The 13,643-nt window shown below is 52.9% G+C and overlaps 1 pseudogene; it reads right to left on the bottom strand.

Annotated features, from left to right (window-relative positions):
• Positions 1 to 13,130: 13,130 nt before the first annotated feature.
• On the bottom strand, positions 13,131 to 13,290 carry LOC114227882 (U4 spliceosomal RNA; annotated as a pseudogene).
• Positions 13,291 to 13,643: the final 353 nt, after the last annotated feature.

Here is a 13,643-nt window from a genome sequence, read left to right as displayed (position 1 = left end):
TATGCAGGAGCCAACTGGAAAAGGAAAGTAGAAGACGGAGTTTCTGGCGACCAATCCATTGAATTTGGGAGTGAAAAACGCAGGGAAGTCGGCAACTTAAAAGGAGTCTCTGTTCGCAGCCTGTGTGACGCGCACTTAGGCAGCTGTGTTCTGAGAAAGAGAGAGGCTTTCGCTGGGTTGGCAGCATATTTCCAACTCTTTCACGTGGGCCACAATCCTCCAGGACGATGGAGAGTTTCTTACAAGAGAAGTCATCTCCGCAACCCCCATTCCGCCCCCCTCCTCCCCCCGCACAGCAATTGTACTGTTTTTCTCTTCTAGCAGAATTCTGGGTGTCTTCTCAGTTCTGCATATCTTACCTGTGATGTTTATCTCAAAGAGTTTCTAGCTCCTTCATCCACTTCCAACAGGAACCAGAGTGGGAGATGAGGCCAGGAGACGCAGCTGTCTTTGCCCTCGACCTTCCTGTGTTCTCAGAGTGCCCCCAGGAGAGAGACGGCCACTCAAAGCCACAGGGCTGCTTTTGGAGAGAGTTAAATGAATGGACTATTCATAGAGCTGTGGGCAAGATGAAAGGAGGCCAACAAGGACTGCGCAGCACCTCTGGTCGTAGCCGTGGAGAGCCATCACCATGGGGAGCCTGAGGGACAGGAGAGGAGGTGGCCAGGGAACCTGGACAGGCTGTCGCTGAGGAGGGCGGCTGGGAGGGTGCTGTGGCCTTCCATGTGGGAACCAGCCACCCCGCGGCCAGCCCATCACCACAGGCAAGGAGCTAGAACAGTGAATGCCCTGCCGGCTCTCCCTCCTGCGCTCCCTTTTCTTGCTGGTACCCACCGGGGGCTGGACTCAGCCAGCACCCAGAAGCCGAGGAAGCTCAGTCGAGACAGTGCACACAGGCCAGCCTCCAGGGACAGAGCAAGTGGAGAAGCTGGAGGAGCCCCTCTGGAGGCGAAGTGGGATGTTCCGCGTGTTCCTATTAACACGCACACCAAAGGAACACGCCCAGCCGGCGGGGCTCACTGGTTGAGCGTCAACCTATGAACCAGGAGGTCACGGTTCCATTCCTGGTACAGTGTTGAGGGCTCGATCCCCAGCGGGGGGCAAGTGGGAAGCAGCCAATCAATGATTCTCTCCCATCATTGATGTTTCTATCTCTCCCTTTCCCTTTCTCTCTGACATCAATAAACATTAAACACACACACACACACACACACACACACACACACACACACCAAACCCAAGTAAGACAGCAGAAGCCGCCCTCATCTACTGAGCACTGACGGCGGACCTAGCAGCCTGGCTGTGGGTAACTGGAGAAGATGAAGCTGGTCGGCCGGGGGAGGAGACTGGCGGCCCTGGCCGGGCGCTGGGAGGAACGGGTACCCCAGGCTATGAGGCGCCAGGAGGATGGGTACCCCAGGATATGAGGCGCCAGGAGGAAAGGATACCCCAGGACACGCGGAGACAGAGCAGGAAGAGAGAAACAGCAAATCCCTTTTCGGGTTCCTGGTTTCAGTTCTCGGAAAGGCCTCAATTCGATACCACAAACTTCCCCTTACCATAAAGCAGCTTGAGGAAGTTCCTATTTTTTACAACCAAAAACTCTGGATTTACTTCATTTGACACAAAAGGACCTTGAACACACGGCATCCCATTGAACCCACATGACAACCGTGAAAGGCAGGCATCCTCTCCCCCATTTGAAAGATGAGGATATTCGAGGTCCGGGCAGAGCAGGGGAACGCCGCTCAGGACGCGGGAACCCACTCTGGGGCGGCCTGACTCCAGCATCTGGAATTTTCTAGGACTCCCACAAGCTGCAAGGCTGGCCAAAAGCAATTTCCCAAACCAGAACTGAGCTCCACCCTTAACCCGGGCACCCCTGTGGGGAAATTCTGCAGGGGAACTGGCAGGCCTGGCCACCCAGCGCCCACATGTTTGACAGAGCGCAAGCAAGGCCCAGCCTTGAACTTGCAGAACTGCAGTTGAGTTTCTTTAAGTCCTCCAAAAGAAGTATATTTGTAAATGCTGTCATTACTCAGCTAAATACCACAAGCATGGAAACACCTCTGCACCCCCAAATATCCAGTATCCCCAACCCCAGAGGAACACCGGGTGTCGGAGAAGGAGGACCTGCTCATCTCTAGCCCCAGGAACCCGGGTGGGGCTATCAGCCGTCTCCACCCATCAGCTTCCCCACCTCAGAGCAGGAAGGTGAGATGAGGTAATGTCTCCCCTAACCTCTAATCCACAGTGGCCAGGAGATGAAAGAATCTCAGAAATGCTGTGTTTAATTTAAAGCAGACCCAGCCTGCCTCACCCAGGCCGCAATTTCACTCAGAATAACCACTTTGTTTTTCTTGGACATTCCGGGAACTGACCGGCCACCCCCTGTTAAATCCCAAAAGGAATGTTAGGGAGGCCCCTGGACGGGCCTTATGCCAACTACGATTCCACCATTGGCCGTCTCCTCCTCCTGCTTCGGGCCGGCTGGGCCTCTCGGGGGTCACGCGGGGCCCTCCCTGTGCTCCCCGCTCCCGCACCTAGGTTGGTGCCCAGAGTTCTGGGGTAAAAGGTTGCGTGTGGATAATAATAGCACATGATCCGTCATCTGTCCGCAGGACCTGTTTATCGCGTGCTCTCTGCAAGCCCCGCTGAACGCTTCCTATCTATTCGGCCCGTCCTTACACCATCCCAGCAAGGTGTGGAGACATCTTTTACTGCTCTCTTCGTACAGATGGTGAAACTGAGGCCCCGGGAGGTTATGAAACTTGTCTCTGGTCACCCGGCTATCATCGGAGCCCCCCAGCTCTGGGTCCAAAGCCCAGGCTGCTCTCAGCTGCCCGCCCGCCCAGCCCAGCCCCTCCCTCCGGGGGCCTGAGCAGACTCAGGTGCTTTGCCAGGTGCCCTCATTGGCCATGTTGGCATCTGTGAGAAGAGTGCGCTGGGGACGTCTGGGTGACTGTTGGGGGGAGGGGGCGCCATCGTCACAAGCCCTTCCTTCTAGTTTTTGACACCCCCACTTTGGATGGGTTGGGTTGGGAGCTTCCAGCCCCTGTGGGCTCTGCTGCTTGCTGCAGGCTTGTGACTGCCAAGTCTGCTCAGAGCTCCAGGGAGCAGCGCCTGGGAAGTCGGCCGGAGCCACAGGCAGGTTCCTGGGCGCTGGGCTGGCCCTGGGAGCCCAGGGAAGTCCCTGCCCCTTTCCCGCCTTAGCTTCTCTGCAAAATGGTAAAGGGGGATGGAGATGGGGTGGGCACAGGGATGAAATTCCTCGGGCCTCTTCTGGGCCGGCTGTGCTGGGATTTTACTCTGCATCGGGGTCTCTGTCCCAGGAGACAGGAGAGGGAGGTGGTGGGACGAGGGACACTAGGGAACAGTTTCGGAGGAAGTTTCCAGGACTTGGGAGAGGAGAAAAGAATGGGTGGAGCCTACAAGCAGAACCAGGGACTGGGGGTCCAGTTCCAGAGACAGTTCCCAGAGCCCGGCCTTCCTCCCTGTGTGTGTATGTGTGTGTGTGTGTGTGTGTGGGGGGGGGGGGTGGGGGGCACAGCGGTGGCTCTGGGGCTGCCCAACCAGAGAACAGATTTTCCTTTTTCCTTTTTCCTTCTTCCCTCCCTCCCTCCCTCTCTCTTCCTCTTCCTTCCTTCCTTCCTTCCTTCCTTCCTTCCTTCCTTCCTTCCTTCCTTCCTTCCTTCCTAAATCATCACCTGAGGACATGCTTTTATTGATTTAAGAGAGAGGAAGGAAGAGGGAGAGGGAGAGAGAGAGGGGGAGGAGAGAGAGAGAGAGAGAGAAACATCGACGTGAGATAAACATGGATTGGTTGCCTCCTGTATGCACTCTGACCAGGATTGAACCCAAAACCTGGGTATGCGTCCTGACTGGGAATCGAACTCGTGACTTTTTAGTGTACAGAACGATGCTCCAACCCACTGCCCAGGGCAGATTTTCTTCTTTTCACCTTCACAAGGGGGACTGTGTGCTGGGAACTGACTACCTGGGTTGCCTCTCTCTGCCTGGTGTCCTCTCCACTCTCAGGGCAGCTGAGAAATGAGCTCTCTGGCCTCAGAGTGGGGCTGCCTTTGAGTTCAAGGGAGTAGGCGGGGCAGGATGGGGTGCACTGAGGTGGGTGAGGCCTCTAGGTCCCCGGGCTGGGCCAGCAGGAGGAAAGCTGTCGCTGTTGTGGGGCGGGGAGCCTGAGGGGGCTGTAGGGCCTCTCAGGGAGGGCGGGCTCAGGGGATAATGGACTTAGTGTGCAAGGCCTGGGCTGTTGCTTTCCCTCTCTGCTCCCAAGAGAGGTTTCCATGGCACCCAGATCCTGACTGGCCACTAGTGTCAATGGGAGCATTGTGTGGGAGTCCTTGAGACCCAGCCTCGCCCCTGGGGGTAGGGAGCCATCTCCCCTGGTTCTGCAAATGCCCCCAAGCACAGAGCTGTAGGATGGTCTCCAGGGTCCTCTCAGGACGCCCCCCCCCCCCAATCCTGGAAGGACAGAGATGTTGGGGGCTCTCCTGATGGGTCAGTATGTGGTCCCCACCTATATTGTGCAGGACTTGCTCACCTGGGGAGGGGAGCAGACAGGTGACACATACCCTTTTTGTGCATTTTCCCCAAACCTAAGACATTATATCAACATTCCCCTCTACTATAGGACTCATCTATAGGAATGATAGGTTTTGGTGCGAAGTCTGGGGAAATAGGAGGCATTTTACATGTTACCAAGCCGTGAGGGAATGCCACTGCCTTTTTATTTTTAAACTAGAGGCCTGGTACACGAAATTCGTGCATGAGGAGTCGGGGGGGGGTGTCCCTCAGCCCAGCCTGCACCCTCTCCAATCTGGGACCCCTCGAGGGATGTCCAACTGCCCGTTTTGGCCCTGGGATCGGGCCTAAATGGGCAGTCAGATATCCCTCTCATAATCCAGGAATGCTGGCTCCCAACTGCTCGCCTGCCTGCCAGCCCGATTACCCCTAACTGCCCTCCGCTGCAGGCCTGGTCACCCGTAACTGCCCTCCCCTGCCATCCTGGTTGCCCCTAACTGCCCTCCCCTACAGGCCTGGTCCCTCCCAACTGCCCTCCCCTGCTGGCCTGATTGCCCACAACTGCCCTCCTCTCCCCCTCCCAACTGCCCTCTCCTGCAGGCCTGGTCCCCTCAACTGCCCTCCCCTGCAGGCCTGGTCATCCCCAACTGCCCTCCCCTACATGCCTTGTCCCTCCCACCTGCCCTCCTTTGCAGGCCTGGTCACCCCCAACTGCCCTCCCCTGCAGGCCTGGTCACCCCCAACTGCCCTCCTCTGCAGGCCTTGTCCCTCCCAACTGCCCTCCTTTGCAGGCCTGGTCACCCCCAACTGCCCTCCCCTGCAGGCCTGGTCCTCCCCAACTTCCCTCCCCTGCTGGCCATCTTGTGGTGGCCATCTTGTGTCCACATGGGGGCGGCCATCTTTGACCACATGAGGGCAGCCATCTTGTGTCTTGGAGTGATGGTCAATTTGCATATTAGGCTTTTATTACATAGGATATTTTTTATTGATTTCAGAGAAGAAGGGAGAGGGGGGGAGAGAGAGAGAGAAACATCAGTGATGAGAGAATCATTGATCGGCTGCTGCCTGCATGCCCCCTACTGGGGGTTGAGCCTGCAATCTGGGCACATGCCCTGACCAGGAATCAAACTGTGACTTCCTGGCTCATAGGTCAATGTTCAACCACTGAGCTACGCCAGCTGGGCTCACTTTTTTTTTTTTTAAACCAAAGAAGTACTATAGCTTGTTAACCTGCTTAACCTTTAACACAAGGCAGCTAATGGCAAATGCTATCGTCAAGGGGAAAAGATGCTTTGTCAGTGACGTGGGTGTTCTAGGAGGCTTTATAGAAGAGCTGGAATCTGGGCTGGGCCTCAGCAGGCAGGGTCAGTATGAGCAATGGTGCAGAGTGCACAGAGGTGGGAACGTCTAGCGAACTGTGGGTGTGAGTGCGCAGAGGTGGGAACGTCCAGCGAACTGTGGGTGTGAGTGCGCAGAGGTGGGAACGTCTAGCAAACTGTGGCACCTGTGATGGGAGTTGAGGTTGTGAGAAATCACAGCGCCCTGGATTAGACTTATCCAGGCTTGGTTGGGCAGGTGGGGGAGACACTGAAGGTGTTGGGGGCACTATTTGATTAAAATGGGGCCTCAGAAAGCCCACTCTGCTAAAGCGCTGCAACCAGCAGCACTGCTCTCACACAACTGTCATTAAATGACTCATTGTGATGGCAGTCGTTTACCCCGTTTCTCCAGTAAAATGTGAACCCCACAGGCACCTGTGCCCTGCTGTATCTCCCCGCCCCCAGCACTGGAGAATGCTGTTGGGTGAAGTGTGGCGGGTGAATTGGGGAGGGAGCTCAGATAAGGAGTGGCGGAAGTGGGGCTGTGGAGGGAAATGCAGGGTGATGGGAAAGACACAGGGGGTGGAGTGGCCTTGGAAAAGGCCCATTTTACAGATGAAGAAACTAAGGCTCAGATAGATAATACAGACCTGGCTTTGCCTTTTTGTAAAACTTGCCCTTTTCCTTCGGAGACTCTGAGTGCCAGTAGGTAATTCTCTTGCAGGATGAAAGTGCAGAATCATGGGGTGGGGTTGGGCGTGAGGGAGGGGAAGAGCGTCTCCCCTCTCCCCAAGAAAGTCCGGGCCTCATCCAGGTCAGAAGGGAAGGACTGTTCAAAGCACACATGATGCTTAGGGGTCATCCTTCCTTTCTTCCCCGGGCAGGTTGGTCCCCTGGGAAAGACTGAGATGGAGATGAGTGAGCAGGCAGCTTATTGTGGTGTGCCCAGCGGCAGTGGGGGTGAAGGGAAAAGCAGGAATGGGGAGCAGGAGAAATAGGGCAACCAGGCCGTCTCAAGGAAGGCCTCCGCCAACCCCACGAGCACGGGCTGAGAGCCGCCCTGAGTGGGGACAGAAAGGCTGGCAGCCAGGGCGTTAGGCTCTTCCGTCCCGGAGGAGGGCCTAGGGGGCTCCACGCGGCTCACGTGGGACCAGTGTCTCCACCAGATGCAACTTCCCTCCGAGTCATGGAGGCCGCGTCCCTGAGAGGGAGCCTGGGGCTGACCCAATTCATTGTTCTGAGCCGGGTCAAGGCCACTGGCCAGAAGTCCTAAGCGAGCCGTGAAGATTCTCAAAGCCAGACTTTCTTATTTCAAAGGAGCAGTGTAACTTCTGCACGGGGGAAAAAGACATTTAAATTGTAGAAAGTTCTGATTTGTATTTGTCCATTTATACGTCTGTGCATTGGGAGGAAGAAGGAGAGTTGTGATAACTGCAGGATGTAGAAAAGGATGTGGGGAAGCGGCAGGAGACGTGTCTGGCCGTGTGCAATCTGTCCTGGCTAAATCGATCACCCGAAAGGCCTTTTTCACGTTCAGCAACAGGGTGAAGCTCACAGATGCACCGTTGAGCGAAGATGCTAGACACAGAGCACAGCCCGTGTGATTCCATTTATATGAAGTTCAAAGACAGGCAAACTAACCTCTGGCGGCAGAAATCGGACAGCGGTTACTTTAGCGGGAGGATTTTCCCTGGGAGGAAGCAGGGAGGGCTCCAGGTGGAAATTTTCTTTGTATTTTTCAGAGTGGTGCTAACCTGGGGGTGTATATATGTACTAGTAAAAAGGCTTTAAGTCATACTTTTAACACATGTGCTCTTTTTATACATGTTACACTTTTGTTTTTAAGGGGGGGCGGGAAGAGCCGTTTTCTCCTGAAGTTACTTGCATTTCAGTGGTGATCGAAGCCAATAAAGGCATTACCTCTAATGACAGAATCTTACATTTTTCTGGAGGGCCAAGGGGGCTTTGAAAACACCTGCAAGGCTGTGGGCTTCCCTTTTTTGTCAGCTCTCTCAGCACTGCCTCTGATTCTCCTAGTCTCAGACCACTGATACCTCGATCGTGTGGTGTGCGAGAGACTGTTTTTAGAGACTATTCAAGGAGAACTTCCTCTTGACTCAGCAGGACTCCTATCTCCCGCCTGCAGAATGGAAGCCTGGCTGAGCACCAGCTCCTGGAGGTGGGCGGTGCTGTGGAGACCTGCGCAGCCCCTGTCCCTCTGCTTACTTTTAGAGACTCTGTTCTGATGACACATCAAACATGTTAAACACAACCCATACTATTATGTACCTTCCTGACAAAGCCGGGGGCTTGGCCGGCCTAGAACATTTCCTGTGAGAATATATATATATATATATATATATATATTACACACTCACTCACATATGTCTTTATATTTTTATTATAAAATATTTTTAAAATATATTTTTATTGATTTCAGAGAGGAAGGGAAAGGGAGAGAGAGAGATAGAAACATCAATGATGAGAGAGAATAATCGATTGGCTGCCTCCTGCACGCCCCCTCCTGGGGATGGAGTCTGCAACCTGGGCAAGTGCCCTGACCAGGAATTGAACCATGACTTCCTGGTTCATAGATCAACGCTCCACCCACTGAGCCACACCAACCGGGCTGTAAAATATTTTTAAATGGTTTTAATAATTTTGCTTTTTGAAACAATAGTATATGAGCGACACACTATTTCTTGACAATTTCATACACTTTTCTTTTTTAAAAAAACTTGCTTTAATTTTTTATTGATTTTTTTGAGAGCGAAAGAGAGAAACATTGGTTTGTTGTTCCACTTATGTATGCATTCATTGATTGCCTCTTGGACTTGCCCTGACAGAGATCAACCTGAAACCTTGGCCTATCGGGACGATGCTCTAACCAACTGAGCTACCTGGACAGGGCCTCCATGCACTTTTCAAGAATTCTTGCAAAGGAGGAAATGTTACTTTCAAATCATTTTTCAAATGCAATGAAATTTTTATAAATACTGAATATGTTAAATTAATAAAGTTGACATAATTAAACGTTTATTCATTTTGATTATGCGATTTTTCTTTGTACATTTTGGAATAAATTAACTCTTCCCTAGAACTCAGACTTTTCCTGTGAGAATAGTGGCCAGTTGAGAAGGTAGGTTTGCCTGAGAAGTCACCTTCTGGGTCAGGTGGGTGGACCTGGCCACGGGGAGGATGGACAGCAGAGCCCACAGTGGGATGTGCAGGACAGGGTGTGGGTTGTGGGCAGTGAGCATGGGATGGCCTTAGAGAACAGGTGGCGATTTCTCAAAAGCTGGTGAGTGTCATCTTTTCTGGCCTGTGATGATGGGGAGAAAGTCAAGTTCAGCAGACACTTGGTGTTCTATTGAATCGGACCAAAATATGAGTCTGAGGAGCCATTGTAAAAAGTCCTCTTACATGGCAGTTCTTTATGAAGTGATGTCCAAGGCAGAGTCAAGGGAAAGAGGCAAATCTTACCACATAATAAGTAGTGGCACCCTGCACCGTGTGTGTGTGTGTGCGTGTGTGTGTGTGTGTGTGTGTGTGTGTGTGCATGCACAAGCACAGACAAAATCCAGAAGCATATACCAAGGACTAGAAACACTGGAAAGCAGTTATAGGAGGAAACTTTTGCCTTTTGAGTCACCCATGTCTGTAATGTTGGAATTTTTACAATGAGTATGCATGTCCAGCTCTTGATTTATGGGATGGGTAAGTCCTGAAAACTATGAGACCATTCAAAATGTTTACCTGAGTGCTGGCTGGTGTGTTCAGTGGTTATGTCAGCGGCCATCGGACTGAAGGATTCCCAGTTTTGATTACCAGTTAAGGGCACGTACCTGGGTTGCAGGTTTGATCCCTGGCAGGACAGGGCGTATGCAGGAGGCAACCAGTCAATGTGTGTCTCTCACATTGATGTTTCTCTCTTTCTCTTCTCCTCCCTTCTACTCTTTCAAATATCAGTGGAAAAAATATCTCAGGTGAGGATTAACAACAAACAAACACACAAAACAACAAAACAAACAAACAAAAAACCCCATATAAACATCTATACTAATAAAGGGGTAATATGCTAATTAGACTGGCTAGACCGGAGGTCCTTCCTGACAAAGCCGGGGGCATGGCTGGCCTGCAAACTGCCAGTGGCCCCTCACCCAGCCTGGTCTCACCCCCCAGCAGGGACCCCCACACTGATCAGGGTGTGGCTGGCCTGCAAACTGCCCATGGCCCCTCACCCTGGCCAGCCCTGCCCCCAGTGTGGACCCCCATCCCAATCTGGGGCTCTCTTCAGGGCAGGCCAGCCGGCCCCTACCCGTGCACCAGGCCTCTATCCTATATAATAAAAGGGTAATATGCAAATTGGCCCTAACAGCAGAACGACCAGAATGACTGCTGGACCAGTCACTATGAGGTGCATTGACCACCTCTTGGTCCCTTTCCCTGGCTGGCAGACTCTGATCACATGATGGCCACCCGCAGCAGGGGTGGGGCCGGCAAGTGGGTGGGAACAGCCAACCTCTCGGTCCCTTCCCCTGGCCATCAGGCACTGATCACCTGGTGGCGAATGGGGAACCGGGGATGGGTGGCAGCGGTGGAGGGGGGGGCGGCTGCGGGCAGCTGGGGAAGATGGCCCTGATCACAGGCCAGGCCTAGGGACCATACCTGCGCACAAATGTTGTGCCCTGGGCCTCTAGTATATTAGTAATTATTCAAGAAACAAACGGCCACCTGGCAAAGACTACTGAAGCTGCAGGTGGCTTTGGCCTACAACCATTAAATATGTTTCTCCTTTTTCTCCGTTTTAGAAAAACTTGTTTTAAACATGTTTGTCATGGGTGGCTTGGGAAGTGGGCAGGCTCAGGTCAGCTGACACAGGAGACTGGGCTTGGTCGGGAGCCAACAGGAAGACCCTGCCCATTTCTGATGGGAAAGCAGCAGGTGTGGGAGATGGTGGTGGTGCTGGTGGCGGTGAGAGGGGCCACAGGGAGGGAATCCAAGGCTGGGAAGGGGCAAGGTTGGGCCTCTTGTGGCAATTATGCCAGTAACAGGGGACACTTTCCTTTATAATCCTTGAGAGCCAGGGGCCATTCTCGGAGGAGAGGATGAGACTGCAGGCAGGGCGGGTGTGGGGAGAGGACCACGCAGGGAAAAGGCCAGCCGTGAACTATCCAGGCCGAGAAAGAGGATCCATGGCCGTTGTCTCCAAACTTTTCGGGTCACACAGCCATAAGACATTTGGGGGCGCATACCCTGGCATATGTATTGTTATGTAGGATAACTTATGCACTTGCACAGCTCTATTGCGGTTATTATAAAGCAAAAGCAAAAACAACGTTAGGAGAAAAACTAAAAATAAGGATAAGAAGAAGTTCTGAAATCCTCTTCCCGCAGCCCAGCGGACTGTCGCCTGGTGCGGGTAGATCTGGAACCTGGTGTCGGGCCAGGAAAGCCCCGGCCAGGATCTATGTCCCCATTGGCCGCTCAGTGCTGCCCTTCCAGATCTTCCCCAGGAAGCAGGTCTGGGCTTGGGCGCAGTGTGTGTTTCTGGGTGGGGAGGGTTGTGTGCAGATGCGGTGGGGGCAGCAAGTGCTGACTGTTGTGTCAAGGAGGTATATGGGAGGGGAGACTGAGGGGTGTCAGCCAACACCCGTGGGCAGGGATCGTTACCCCAGGGTTATTATGAGGGTGCCGAGAAGTCCAGAAACTTGCCCGAAGCCACACAGCCTGCGCCAGGATACGGACTCAGGTTTGGCTGACTGTGGAGCCCGTCTGTCCCTCAGGGATGCGCCACCTCCCCTGGGAACCTTCGGTCAGGCCTGTCTTTCAGGAGGAGCAAGGTGTTGGGGTTGAGATCCATTGTCACAACAGGCTGGTCACCCTGGGTCAGGCAGAGCACTGGAGCAGACACTGCGGGCACCCTGTCCACACGTACCGAGGGCATCTGCCCGCAGGCCGTGACCACCATTCATCTCAGGGTTTTGTCCCGGGAGAGCCCTAGATGAGAACCAACGCGGGCTGCCATTAGTGCCAGGCCTGGGGCCGCTTAGAGAGGGTACAGGGCATGCTGAGGCCAGATGCTCCTTGTTTGAGAGATTTTTAGAAAGTCTGAAGCATGAGCTAATACAGGCCATTCACGCCACTGGGGACAGGTGGGGTGGGGTCTCAGGGAATCACCAAGGTGGGTGGAACAGTGTTAGCTAGGCTGATGGGGACTCAGGCACGGTACTCGCCTGCCAGCTCTGTGGGAGGTTGGAGGAGAACTCAGCAAAGGAACAATGGCCTCTGCCAGCACTTTCTGTCTGGGAGAAAGCTGCCCCTCCACTTCTCACCCCAATGCCAGATAATTCCGTTTCTTCCCATATGTCCCTGGTGCTTTTTGAGCTGCTGCCCCAGCTCTGGAACTTAGAGCAAGTGAGTCTGCATAAGTCAGTGTGCAGGCCCTTTAAGAGGAACTGCTGGGACTCTAGCACCCTCCATCTCACTCAGCCACAATGCCTCCTGGTTTTTACAGGCAGAAGCTATGAGGATTTCTCTTTATGGCACTGGAACCCTGGGCTGGGGAGCCCGGTGTGGGGCTGGGTCCCCTGGATCCTCAGGGGGGATCTCTGCAGCAGAGCTATCCCTCCCAAATGTTAACTACCACACATAGGTGTGGGACCAGCCTGTCCACATCTCCACTCCTCCTACCAGTCTTGATGTGGCTTCTTCTTTACAGTTTCGGTTATAGTTCGGTTGTTCTGTAGTTTAGCTGTAATTTTGACGTGGTTGTGGAAGGACGGGAGTACCTTGTGTACCGATGTGGCCATCTTGGTTACCCCCACTCCATTTATTAAGCGGCTGACGAGCCAGGCCCTGTGTCCTTTTTGGCACCATTGCTAATCATCACTGCTTCCTTTCTGGAAATACTGAAACACCCAGGACATTTTCATGTCTTCTCTGCATTTAAAACATTTCTGGGATGTGCTACCACTTTTTCAAGTGTTTCTTAAACTAGGAAGTCGGGCTTCTGCATTTCCATGCAATTTGAATGTATTTGCATTCAGTCCAGGTTGTGAAAAGCCCTGTTTACTTTGTGGTTTCCTGTGCTTGGAATATGCACCCTGGCCAGGTGAAGCTCCTACAAGAAGCTGCCAGCCCTCACCAGACCCGGGTGCTCACCACAGATGGTCTTTGCTCAATCTCCCTTCCTGCTCCTGTGGCTGGCAAGTGCCAACAACCCAGCTCTGTGTAGGCCCAGTTTTTGCCTTTTTATTTTTTTGCTTTTTTGTTTTAAATCAAAACTTTATGCTTTTGCCCTTTAAGGACAAGAAATCTATCCCAGCATCCCACACATAAGGCACATACATTAAAAAAATTTTTTTTTTAGCAATAATCATGCCCCGGATAAACCTCTTTGGCTATGATACTGCCACTGCGTAAAGCTATAAGGCACATATTTAAACGCCCCCTGAAGTGGTGATGGAGAGTTCAAGTTGGGTGTCCCCTAGGGCTGAGGGAGAGGAAGGCCCAAGGCTCCTGGAACACCGACTCTGCTCCTGTTTGGGCTGTGCCAGCTCCTCCAGATAATGCTGTCCCTGAGGTATTGCTTCACTCCCATCTGGTGTTCCATTTGCCTCCCAGTCTCAGATGACAGTGTTTGAAGTCCTGGCTTTGTCATTATGGAAGTCTTGCTTTGACCTCTTCTGTAAATGAGAATTCCACTGTCTTCCTCCTAGAAGTTGATGTGGGACTAAATAAAACGAGAGAACTCTAAAGAATTCTCATAATGAGGCCTCC

The sequence above is a fragment of the Eptesicus fuscus genome, chromosome 16 (genome assembly GCF_027574615.1).
Source record: "Eptesicus fuscus isolate TK198812 chromosome 16, DD_ASM_mEF_20220401, whole genome shotgun sequence".
NCBI lineage: Eukaryota > Metazoa > Chordata > Mammalia > Chiroptera > Vespertilionidae > Eptesicus > Eptesicus fuscus.
Note: the sequence above shows the minus strand (reverse complement) of the source record. Positions and strands in the feature narration are given on the sequence as shown.